General features: G+C 43.6%; 2 long non-coding RNA genes across 2 annotated transcripts; one reads left to right on the top strand and one right to left on the bottom strand.

Annotated features, from left to right (window-relative positions):
• The first annotated feature begins 14 nt into the window (after nt 1–14).
• Nucleotides 15–5,596, top strand: LOC134170499 (uncharacterized). The gene is made up of 3 exons (XR_009967278.1): nt 15–60; nt 4,468–4,621; nt 4,743–5,596. It is a non-coding gene; the product is annotated as an uncharacterized LOC134170499 (long non-coding RNA).
• A 1,893-nt stretch (nt 5,597–7,489) lies between these two features.
• On the bottom strand, nt 7,490–12,208 carry LOC134170500 (uncharacterized). The gene is made up of 2 exons (XR_009967279.1): nt 9,802–12,208; nt 7,490–8,848 (listed from the first exon to the last, which is right to left on the bottom strand). It is a non-coding gene; the product is annotated as an uncharacterized LOC134170500 (long non-coding RNA).
• Between the last annotated feature and the right edge of the window lie 30 nt (nt 12,209–12,238).

The following is a 12,238-nucleotide window of genomic DNA, read 5'->3' as shown; positions in this document are numbered from 1 at the left end:
CACCCCAGTTCCCGGCCAGGGGAGCGGGAGAGGAGGCAGAACCCTCCAAGGAGGGGCAAGGTCTCTGTTGCTTGTGTAGTCCTTGGTACTGTGGGAAGCATGCTAGTGACAGGGGTAAAACCGTGTGCTTCCACAGGAGAAGATTAGAGGGTATGGTAGAGGAAAGCTGTGTCAAGAGGGATGACTGGGAAAGGCTTCTTGTTGCACAAGGCCTAGATGGGATCAGGTGGAGGGTTTGAGGCAAATGAAAGGTAACCCCTTCAAGGGCTCTAAGGCATAGTCATAGAGGCATGAGATGGTTTGGTTTGGAAGGGACCTTAGAGCTCACCCAGTTCCAACCCCCTGCCATGGGCAGGGACACCTTCCACTAGAGCAGGTTGCTCCAAGCCCCTGTGTCCAACCTGGCCTTGAACACTGCCAGGGATGGGGCAGGCACAGCTTCTTTGGGCACCCTGTGCCAGTGCCTCAGCACCCTCATGGTAAAGAATCTCTTCCTAATATCTAATCTAAATCTCCCCTCTGTCAGGTACATGACCTTAAAAGAAGCCCCTCGCCAGATTTCTTGTCAGCCTTTTTAGGCACTGGAAGCTGCTCTAAGGTCTCCCCAGAGCCTTCTCCAGGCTGAGCAATAATGATGTTTTAGTGATTATTGCCACAGGATCAAATCCATTAGGATGGCATTTGTCACACTATGAGGATGTAGCCCATTAATGCTTAGCAAACAACAGAGCTGGATGTGGTGTCTGGCCCAGGAAGTCTTTAAATGTTTGGTTCCCAGGGATGGGGTTAGTTGGGGCAGCTCATGCTGAACAGTTCCAGTGGCTGGTGACTGTGTTCAGCAGGATGCTGGGCTGGAAGTACCTCATTGTACCTGTTCTTAAGTAATAGGGCCAACTATGATATTTTTGTTCCTTTTCAGTGGAAAAAAATGCCAATTAGCCAAAATGTCAGCTTCCCATGTAGAAAATACCAATCTTTCATTAAACAACTACACAGCTTGAAGGTAAACGCTTTTGATTTGAAGATGCTGCTATGATATGAAACTGCTGTTTGATGAAATAGTACCTTTCTGAGGACTGGTGTTCCCAGCTGCCCTTCAAGCACTGCAGCCACAAGGGAGAGAAGAGAGGTGCACAGTGGATGCTAGCAGGGAGCAATCCTATCACAACTCACGAACTTCAGCATTCAAACTGAAGGTGCAGGTTACAAATCCCCCTAGAAATGAAACCACCTGTTTGGTAGGCAACAGGTCTGATAGCATATTTATGCATGCTGAGCCCATAATCCACGTGCTTTCTGCTTACACTGCCAGCAAATGGAATCTGGCTCCTTGTAGGTATGCTGAGAACTTTCCTTGAGGGAGTGTGATCTCTGAATTACTGTCGTGTCCCGTCACTGCATCTATGGCCAGTGTGTTAGGAGTATATGGGAGTTAGAAGGGCAATAAAAAGAGCTTCTCTGAGAGTGAGGAACAGAAATGCTAGCAGCTCATCATGGCTTTTTATTTGAGCTCTGAGCTCACTTCTTGCAAACTGCAGGACCTTACTGCATGTGCTGCACAGGCAAAAGCAACAAAGATCAACTGAGTTTTACTTGTCAGAGGAAGTTAAAGAAATATTTGCTATTTTATTACACTTCTGGTAGCTGTTTGCTCCCACTGTAATTCCAGATCTGCTTTAAGTACCCAGAATGAATTTTTGAGAACAGATCTTATTTAGACAGTAAATATCCAAGTTCTGGGGGAGCAGTTCAGCATTTTCATGTGTACCGCACTGCCAATAAGCTCTGTGTATCTCACAGTTCTTTAAAGAGATCCAAATGCAAAAACAGTCCTTAGTTGCAGTTGTAAAGTGGAGGGAATCAAAAGCGGTGTATCCGATTCTAATTGGAATGAAACAGTTTGCTTTTTAAAAGCCAAAGAAAAATCCTTGTAGCTCAGGGAAGTAGAGAAATAACCAAAAACTAAAAGGGACGAGTCAATTATTTTATGTAAAAGGAAAAATTGCTCCTGTCTAAGGAACATTAAAGTGTGCTCACTAAACTCTTGTTACACATGAGCCCTGTGGGAATACAACAGAGAAGACAATTGTTTGGACCCACCTAATTTATTCACATCATTTTTTTTCTCTCATGAGATGAATTTGGTTTGTCCAAGTAGGGGTGGAGTGTGTTGGCTTAGTGAAGGAAGGAGACTTCTGTTCTAACTCTCCTGGTGAGTGGTTTGAGCTGCTGAGCTATGAGTAGCTCATCTATCTATGCTGTACTGCACAGATGGTAAATATTTGGAGGTAAGTGGTATAAATGTTTCTAGCTTTCCCCATGCTGCTCCCTAACATTTGTTTGCAAAAATAGACTGAGGTCTGAGGGCTCAGATTCAGTGAAATTACTTAAGAAATTCCCTTGCAGCAGCTGAGCCATGAAAACAGTCCTTTGTGTACACCCTTACTCCCTAGTGAATATGAGATAATGCAGCTTAGCTTAGTCTGAAATGATGACGGGTTGCACTGAATTATCTTCACATCACTGTGGGCTAACAGCTTGGATCCTGTTTTTACAGTTGTCCAGCAGCTGAACCCTGAGAATCAAACAAAGCTGGGACAAAGGCTTGAACTTCAGAAAGCTTTGATATGAAGGACCTCTCTCTGTGTATATCTGTATGTACATACACACAGGTCTTATGTTTTATCCATCTGTCTATCTGTTTTATATTATGTGGAACTCATGCTGCCTTTGATTCTCTTATGTTGGCCCTGTTTGTCCTGTCTTTCTAGTCTCAGCGTTGCTTTCTTGTTTCTGCCTGTTGCTGTGGTAGCTGCTGGAAACTCCTGATTTTGGCCAGGATCCTGTAGATACCATACAGATATAGTCCAAAGACTGACTTCTCTCTCAGGACACTATGAATGCACACCACACCAGTCTGGATTGCTTCTTCTGAGCAGCTCAGGTTCCTAAACAGACTGTTCTGCCCACAGAGGTATCTACAGGTCTGAGGAAGGTCTACTACCCTTGATTAATACCCAGGCTTCTTGCCAACTGGATAGATACTGGAGTGTTTGCTGCGGTTTCAAATTTGCTGATGAAGCTTAATTTCCAGTTGATATGTAATTTGAAAACACCATGAAGATATGTTCTTTGCAGGCTTAAGTGGGGGAGAGGGGGTGTTATGAAGTGCATCCAACTTCTGCAGTCAGCAGTACTGTGTGATGAATGTCACCATAACCTAGAGAGAAGATAATGAAATGTATTAATTTCTTCCAACAGTTAAATGCTACCAATGGCCTGGAGAGCGCTCAGAGATAGTTGGTAAAATTTACATTAAGCAGTGTCAGGTCTTAGATTATCATCTACAGTAAAACAACTACAAAGAGCAGGAAAGTAGATGTATGTTCTGAATGTTTATCTGCCATTTACAGAGGGTGTGATATGTTAAATCTAGGACTGTCACGGATTTTTGATTATCAGTCTAGTATGGAACCTACTGCTATTGATACTGTTAGCTCAAAAGGGAGAATTTTCAGATGTGAAGTCCAGGAAGCCAAGAGATTACAGAAATAAAATAGCAGAAAATGTGTCCCAAGATCATGTTTTCAATCTGATAACCTTGTTGTGGGCATAATATGTGAAGCAAAGGTCGTGCCAAAGAATGTATCTAATTGGTTTTGGCCTATACTGCACAGTTTAATATGGTGTGTCATTATCCCTCCAATGTACAGCTGAATAGATAACTTATTTTACATCTGCAATTATGTAACTGCCTGTGCAATGACATGAAGAAGCTCTAGTGCAGCTTTTAGATGATCTAATTTGGAGCTTGCTTCTATGTAGAGAGATTGTAATGTAATGGTTTTCCTTTTCAAATTTTACCTTCCAAAAAAGAGTTGCAGTTTGATTGTGGTGAGTTGCTAGAATTCCTCACCAGGAGCTCTGATTTCTTTCTTGAAACAAATTCATTCCATCACCAGTCATCTATAATGTTTTATTTTCTAATAAACATAGTGATTGGAGTCAAACTGGCAAAAATGTCTCCACTTACTGTCAGTCTAGCAAGAGCAGCAGCCGTGAAAAGTACTCTATGCTATTTCCTCTAGGTACATGGCCCTGTGTTGGAAGCCCTGACGATTTAGATTAGATATTAGGCAGAAGTTCTTCCCTGTGAGGGTGCTGAAGCGCTGGCACAGGGTGCCCAGAGAAGCTGTGGCTGCCCCATCCCTGGCAGTGTTCAAGTCCAGGTTGGACAGGGCTTTGGAGCAACCTGCTCTAGCGGAAGGTGTCCCTGCCTGTGGCAGGGGATTGGAACTGGATGATCTTTAAGGTCCCTTCCAACTCAAACCATTCTGTGATTCTGTGATTCTATGACAAAGCGCTTTTGTGCCTGTCAGTGAGATGCTTTAGACTTTTCTCTGGGAAGAAGAGAAAAATATTAACCTAAAGTCTGGTGGTTTAGTGATTCTGTCTCTGGCAGTTCAGAAGAGATGACCCGACTTATGACTGCAGAATAGCTGCTACTGCTGGTACTGTAGGATTTTTGTTTGGGCTGTCTTCTCCTTTCTTGCCCACTCAAAGGATATTGGTGTCCACTCAGGAAGCAGTATGTTACACTCAAGAGTTGCCATGCCAGCAGGTGCTGCTTTTTCTGTATTTATACCTTTGATGACAAAGGGAAGGGAAAAATAAAATGGATAAGTGTGCAGAAAAGCTAGAAGCCAAAACTGACGACTGTCCTTGTTTTCTCTTTCCAACAGATGGCACCAATTCTCTTTCCAGATCTTCTCTGGTCAAACAGGTCGGGAGTTCCAGAATACCTCAAGCTGTTTAAAAACACTGGCATCTTTGCCCTTTTCTTTTGCTCTTTCTGAGTGTGAAATTTGGACCAAGAAGGCAGCAGACTGAGAAAATGTCTGAATCCCTTGGAATGTGGCACTGCTGCCAAGTACAGCCATGCCAGGAAAACACAGGCAGATCAACCAGCAAATGTGACCCAGGGCTAGGAGTTGAGGGAAAGGAGGTTTACTTTTGCCCAAGGATGGTCAAAAGTAAAAGTGGGACTATTTTAGGGACTTATTGAGAAGGAATTGGAGAACCATGGAGAGAGGAGAATGAAACATGGGGATTCCAGGGAAGATGGAGAAGTCTTGGGTAGCCAAAGAGCAATGACAGTCCACCTTGTTGAGGGAGAGCGGTGGTCTGTCCAGCTCAGCACACTCCCCTTGGAAGAAGGCACTCCTCAATGTTTCCTTGTAGGGGAGATCTGCAGTGCTTCTATAAAGTTGCAAGAGGAAATTAAGCCAGAACAGGGCCGAGGAAGCCTCTATTCTGAAATCACCATGGCAAAAATCTCTTGCAGATAATACAGTTTTCTTTATCCTCAAATGCACCCTTGTTCGTCATTAGAAGGGAACATATTCTGCAGCTCTGTGCCACCATATGGGCCATGGGGAGAGATGAGCCAGGCTCCCATCGTGCATTATAACATAAAGGAAACATTGCTTCCTGGCTGCAAAGGGATGGTCAAAACAAAAACACATGGGTAGAAGCGTAACACTATTTTAAAAGGCATAACTCTGAATAAAGCCTGGAGGCAAATGGATTCCTCATGTATTTTGCTACTTAAATTCTTTTGAAAATCCCCTTCTAATATTTTTAGTTTGACATGCCTCTTATTTTGTTTTTTACCTCAAATACCTTGCTATGATTTTTGGTTGAAGGGCTCTTTGACTCCACAAGCTGCTTTCCTACTAAGTATAGGAAATATCACTTCTGGTGGGTTGTGTAAGTGCGCTCAGCACTAGTTCCCTTTTTACACAATCTGGAGGAGGGAAGTACTGGATTCATCATGAATTGAGCTGCACTAGCCTTTTTGATAGGATGCAGCAAAGACCATGTCAAGTGTTACAAGCCACAAAGAGAACAATAACAGCAACATTATGGAGGTTGTGACAGTACAGAGTTTCCCAATGAAACACCCTCATGGTGTAGTCTGGGGCATCTTCTGGCTCTAGAAGCCATGAGCAGTCAACTGAACTCCAGAGGGCATGGGATCACATCCTCATCCTGCTTTTGAGATCCTGGGGCTGCTACTGAGTGGAAATGAGGCTTGCATGCACATCTCAAACTGAAGTATTTGTCTGATCACTTATCATGTGTTTCAGCCTTGGCTTATCTCTGTGAGGAGTGCAGGAATACCCCGGCATACTTGGGAATAGACTTCCTGCAAGGAAGCTTTAAGTGCAGTTTATATGGTATTTAAGCTTGTGTAAGATAATGCTGCCATTGAAAGGAATGCAGGTGAGGACATGCAGATCAGAGCAAACCAGAGCAGAAGTTTTACCTGTTTTTACCTAAATCAGTTTCCATTGTGCTGGCTCACCACATGCTCGCACAACTGGAAGACTATGAATGGCTTCTGGACTGGTTGGACTGGTCTAGAGGAGGGTCATGATATCAGAGGGCTGGAAGGCTGAGAGAGCTGGGTTTATTCAGCTTGGAGAAGAGAAAGTTCCGGGGAGACCTTAGAGCAGCTCCCAGTGCCTAAAGTGGGGGTTGTAAGAAGGATGGAGAGGTGCTTTTTACCAGGACCTGTAGTGATAGGACAAGGGGCAAGAGTTTCAAAGTGAAAGAGGGTAGGTTCAGGTTGGGTATAAGGAAGAAATTATTCACTATGAGGGTGGGGAGGCCCTGGAACAGTTTGTCTACAGAAGTGCAGCTACCCCATCCCGGGCAGTGTTGAAAGCCAGGTTGGATGGGGCTTGGAGCAACCTGGTGTAGTGGAAGGTGTCCCTGCCCGTGGCAGCATAAACTCTTCATGAAACTACAGTGTCTTTGAGAACCTCAAATCCCAAGGCAGAGAGAGCTCATGGGATCAAGAAAGGATGCTACCATCACAGAGACTTCTGTGAGAGGCCTTCAATGGACATCTGCTCTGCAGACCACAGAGAGGTACCCAGCTCTCAGTGATTCCTGGATCCCAGAGGGGTGCCAGCCCTGGCTGCTCAGTGCTTCTGCTCTGCCTCCCGGGCACAACGGGGGCAAAACAGCAGTCATCCTCTGCAAAACAGGCCAGAAATCCAGAGCCTGCCATTGCACTGGGAGAGTGGTGGATACTGGGAAGAATCTGGTTTGCAAGAAAAAGAAAAGATTTTTTTTTTTTCCGAGGCTATTCAAGGCAGTACGAACACAGACTTGACATTTTGGCGGAAAACAAACTGCTTTTCAGACAGCTGAGGGCGCTCAGCGCTTTTTGAGTGAAGTTGGTGTTTGTGCTGTCAGAAACAGCACTCGCGCACTGATGATTGCATCAAAAGTAGTGCTGCTCGTGAGCAAAGCCCGGACAGGGGCTTAGGCTCTAATATTGCCAACAACTAACAAATAAAAGGCCCAGAGCTGGTTAAATAGCTGCTTATGTGCTTCAGTGCAAGCATAAATTTAGTGCCTTAATGACACCTGAAAAGATCTCTTTGATCACAGATTTCCCCTTCTGAAGCAGCAGGGGTTTATTTATTCATTGCAATTTCAAGTACCTCCATAAAAGTAGAAAAATGGAGAAAGACAATAGCCTAATATACCTGGATGTTTGTGTCTTGACCATCTTCCTGCAGTTTTCTCTCTTCCTGGTTTTATCCGTATCTTTAGGATCTGCTTTTTGGTATCTTTGCCAGAATCGCCATCTATACCTATCCTGAATTTCCCGAGAAAAGGACCTCTGTTATGGTGGGTTCTGTTTTGTGGGCATGTCTGTTCAGTTATGGAAAGGAATACTTTGATCTCATTTCACCCAAACCATGTTACATTATTGTTTTTAGGGATTTTTGATAGAAAGCAGATTTCTCTGGGTTCCTACTTATCTTCCATTGATTTGTGTGGCTTATTCAAACTTCTTAAAATCCTTATGTGATTTGTGTTTATTCACCACTCTTTATTAACAAAACCTTTATTCCTTAGTGCTTCTAAAGCTACTTAGGACATGAAACAATGCTTCTGATTTGTTAACTGTTACTATTATCACCAGTGGTATGACTGAAAATCAGTGCATTTAGCTGAAATACACTTAATACATACAGTTAGTTTATTTAAGTCATGTAATTACTGCTACTAATATCTTGTTTAGTTGGGTACCTCATGTCCATGAAAAGAAAGATTAGTCTCGTTATCATGGCAATGATGTCTATATTTGTTTCAGCTCTAGAGGGACATCTTGGCTTAGAAAGTTAAGGATTTTTATGTCAGTCAATTGCCCTGTTTTTCATCCACAGAGACTTTGATTCGGGTTTTCAGGCGCTGATAACTGAATTAAAGTACCTGTTACTTGCAAGGCCAGTTGACATCAGGCATGTAGCTCATTTGTCTTAGGTACTTGTGTGCATGGTGAATTCCTCCATCTTAATTTAGGGTTCGTGTATGACAATGTGGCTGTAATAGTGCTTCCTAACTCCAGCTGTGCAGAGCCTCATACATAGCATGGGCTTCCTCAATTGCTTTGTTTAGGTGCCTTGGCACCTAAGACTATGTTGTGTCATGGAACAAATGTCTTCTCTTTGTCTTCCATGATGGCATGGGGCCTTTAGATGGGATTTCACTTTCACCCCTGAGGTTGGCTCCTGAGCTACCTGACTCCATGGTTTCCCCACTGAGGATTGAAGCACAGTGCTGCGGAGAAATGGCAAAGCATTCCTTTCTTGTCCTGATGCTCTCTTTGCTGAGAAAACATAATTTCCCAATACTTACAATCTGGAATTCCCAACACATGTCAGTATTTCCAATGAGATAAAAAATGGCTTTGGCAACATGTAAGTTCCTCATATCACAGCCAGGCAGCACAGCAACCATTTATTTTCTCCCCAGAAGGACGTACCTGTATATTGAAGGGAGAAACATTGGTGCATACAGAAAACAGGTCCAGCTTCCTGATGAGAGGCAGACTGAGACACACATGTGAGATTCTTTGTGGAATCCTGTTTCTGCATGTCAGCCCTACTGGGGGTGATCCAGACTGGGTTTCTCAAGGGATAGCCTGTGGATGCTACAGAAATCTCAGGTATCTCCTACTTAATATGTTGTCTGTCTTTGGCCTTCAGGTGCTGTAGGCACCAGAGAGCTGTTTGAAGGGCATCCACTTCTGTGCAGTTCAGCATCCCACAAGTGTGACCCATGAGGACTGTGAGATGCTAGAACACAAGACAGAGGCATTTTATCCCTTCTGCCAGCCTTTCTGTCTCCGTCCACAGCACTGATATTCTCTTTTCAGGCAGGACCAGATCCAGGTAGGGTTAATGGCTGGAGGCTCAGTAAGCAGACATCCTCAGCCACTCCACTGGAGCCAGACTGTGCTACCCTTGTTAATGGCAAGCTAGGGAGGGGATGGATGCCACAGACAGCCACCACTCTAAATCCCTGCTGCTTTCAAAAGTGAGAGCCAGCCCAAGGAACAAAGCAGATGAGGGAGCAGACTTTATAATCAGGTTTACAAGTTGATCAATTATTATCATAGCTGCAATGAGCTAGTTACAGAGATGAGAACAAGCTGATGTTATGGAAAGGCAGCTATAAAAACTGTGTTTCCAGACATGCTGAGTTCTGTGAGAACAGAGAACCTATTAAAAGATCTTGTTAACGCATAGGTTGGGTTAAAGCTGATGTTTGCTTTATTCTTCCCCTCTTCGTCATTTACTTGTTCCCTTGCTTTCTTGTCTAAAGAAATGTTGTTTTCTTTGGGTAGATTATTGGAGAACATAGTGTACAGGAGGTTTACTTCTGTTTGCTCAGCTCCCCTGAGGTGAACAGAGTTGTACAAGACATGATGCAGACCTGAATTGGACCCCAGGCAGCTTCTTTGTGGTCACTCCTGTGGTGCTCACTGTTTCACTTGCAGACATCTCTTTTATCTCTTTCCTTCCTCCCTCACTGCTCAATACTTCTGGCTGGCCATTGGGCAAGAGGGTACAAAGGAGAAAGGGGTACCTGGCCTCAACTGTGTGCCCTGCAGAGAAAGAAAAGTCAGGCTTATTTGATTGCATTACATCATAGTTTCTGTCTACTAAAAGGGGGTATTTATGCAGGAGACACTGAAGGGGGAAGGAAATGTCATGATTTTTAGGGACCTGGTCTTGCTGAAGGGTTTTGATACTCATTTAAGATACTGTTGGTTTGACATATTATTTTTACCTTATGCATTAATTAGCACGGCAATGTCAGAGTAGGGCTCAAATGACAAAGTTCATACCCAGGTCTCATTGCTTTGGCCTAGCCTGTTGCCCAGGGAAGGGACCTGTGACAAAACCTGAATCAAGCCCAAGGTCAAATATCACTAAGACCTGGCACCATTGCCAGCAGGGTTTCTGTTTAAGGGATTGCTTTTACTTGCAGTGTTTTCTGCAGTGCATCACTAGAGGATCTGGGTTCCCCTTGATAGCATGGTCAAACCCTATTGATCTGTACATGGCCACTTCCGCAAAGATTTTTCCTTCACCTGGTCACTTTTCGTTTATAGGCTGTGCTCTGGGTGGGGTTTTAGTACAAATCTCTTTAAAAGGCCTACCCAAGGCCAAAGCTGAGCTCTAACACAGCTGCTGCTGGAGTCCCACCTGGACATGGTGGGTTTGGGCAGTAGTAAGTGTATCCCAGAGCAGAGACACCATGTTGGAGGGTACTTTAGGGTCCTGGAGGATTTTGTGTGGAATATCTAAACTGTGGGGTGGTTTAGGGCTGGGGTGGGGAGACCTCATGAAGGTAAATGTCTTAAGAGGTATTTTCTTTGCTTAATTCTTTGGAAGCAAGTGGTCATCTAAGATTTTGGACTGCCTGAGACTGTAGCCAGTAAAGTAGATTTTGGGATTGAGGGGAGAAGACCATGTTTGAGAATGAGGGCTGGGCTAATGCATTACTTTGGTTTTGTAACTTGTTTTTCATGTAAGGATTTCAGTGCAATATCTATGTACCAAATCTCAAAGAGCTTCCTAGATTACAGGCAGCTCATGTAAAGGTACCATTTGCCCAAAGCCGTTACCCCAAAACACATAATCCTTGAACTGGGAAAGTAAAATTATGTTGAGTGAAAGTAACTAGAGGAATTTGAGAAGGGAAAAAGAACTTCTGTGGGAATGACTTTTCACAGGTTAACATTATTCATGGGCCACTTGGATTTTAGATGACTGAACCATGTTGGAAGCAGATGCTGTTTTCTTGTTCCTTTGCTTGCCACTTCCATTTTTCAGCACTTGTTTGTGACTAAGCTCAGGGAAGTGAAATCAATAGTGCTTCAACATTAGTAATTGAACAAAGCAGGTAACCAGCTGAGTAAACCCCATCTCACTTGAAATCAGAGTAGTTACTTCTTAGCTTGAGCTAACATAGCTGAGAATTAGGTGAAGACTGAGGTGGAAAATGGGATAAAACCACCCAAATAAATAAATAAGAAAAGCCAAACAGCCTGCTCCTCCTCTGTGCTAATCTGTCATTGCTCTTACCAAAAGAGCATCAGAAGTGAATAAGGATTCCTCTCTCGAATCATTCAGTATCGGGGTGCAATCAGGCAGAATGGTTTGAAAGCATTGTTTGTAGGAATGAACTCTCCAGGGGTCTGAGTGCTATTTCCAGGTTTCATCCTAAAGCTTAAATGATGCACTTATTGAGAGCTGATCATATAAAATACATGAAGAAGAAAACAGCCTGACAAAGAACAGCTTTTAACTTAGGGAATGAAAAAAAGAAAGGCAATAAACACACTACTGGAGGCATTTCTGAAGGGCATTTGGATGCTCTTGAAACTAGAATATGACATTCCAGAGCATCCCCTCGCTGAAATGCTGTTGTCTGTGGAAAAGACTGCAATAAACTTCTAACACCCTTGGTGAAATCACACAGTGGTTAAGGGAGAGGGTCTCTTACTCCCAGTTAACCTTTGAGAAGGGATGCAGTAGGATGGCATGCGAGATTGTCATACCACCCCAGTGGCTTTTGCTGTTTGCAGATGGAAGTTGGTGTATTCTTTGAAAGGGCAGGGTTTGGGAATCTCTAGATCAAATCCACTTATAAATATTGAGAACAGGGGGCTTCTCTGAGGGATAGTAATGTTTTAATGGGGTAAACTGCCTACTGATAGACTTGTCAGTAAAGGCATAAATCATATCTGAGACATCAGGATATAGCCAGCAAAGAAATCCAGTGAGGATTAATGCCAAGATGTCATAAATCCAGGAGATGCATGATAGCATCACTGTGGAGCCAACAGACACAAAATGCAGAC

The sequence above is a fragment of the Pezoporus occidentalis genome, unplaced genomic scaffold (genome assembly GCF_034315485.1).
Source record: "Pezoporus occidentalis ecotype Australia unplaced genomic scaffold, CSIRO_AGI_Poc_V1 ctg38, whole genome shotgun sequence".
Lineage (NCBI taxonomy): Eukaryota > Metazoa > Chordata > Aves > Psittaciformes > Psittacidae > Pezoporus > Pezoporus occidentalis.
Note: the sequence above shows the minus strand (reverse complement) of the source record. Positions and strands in the feature narration are given on the sequence as shown.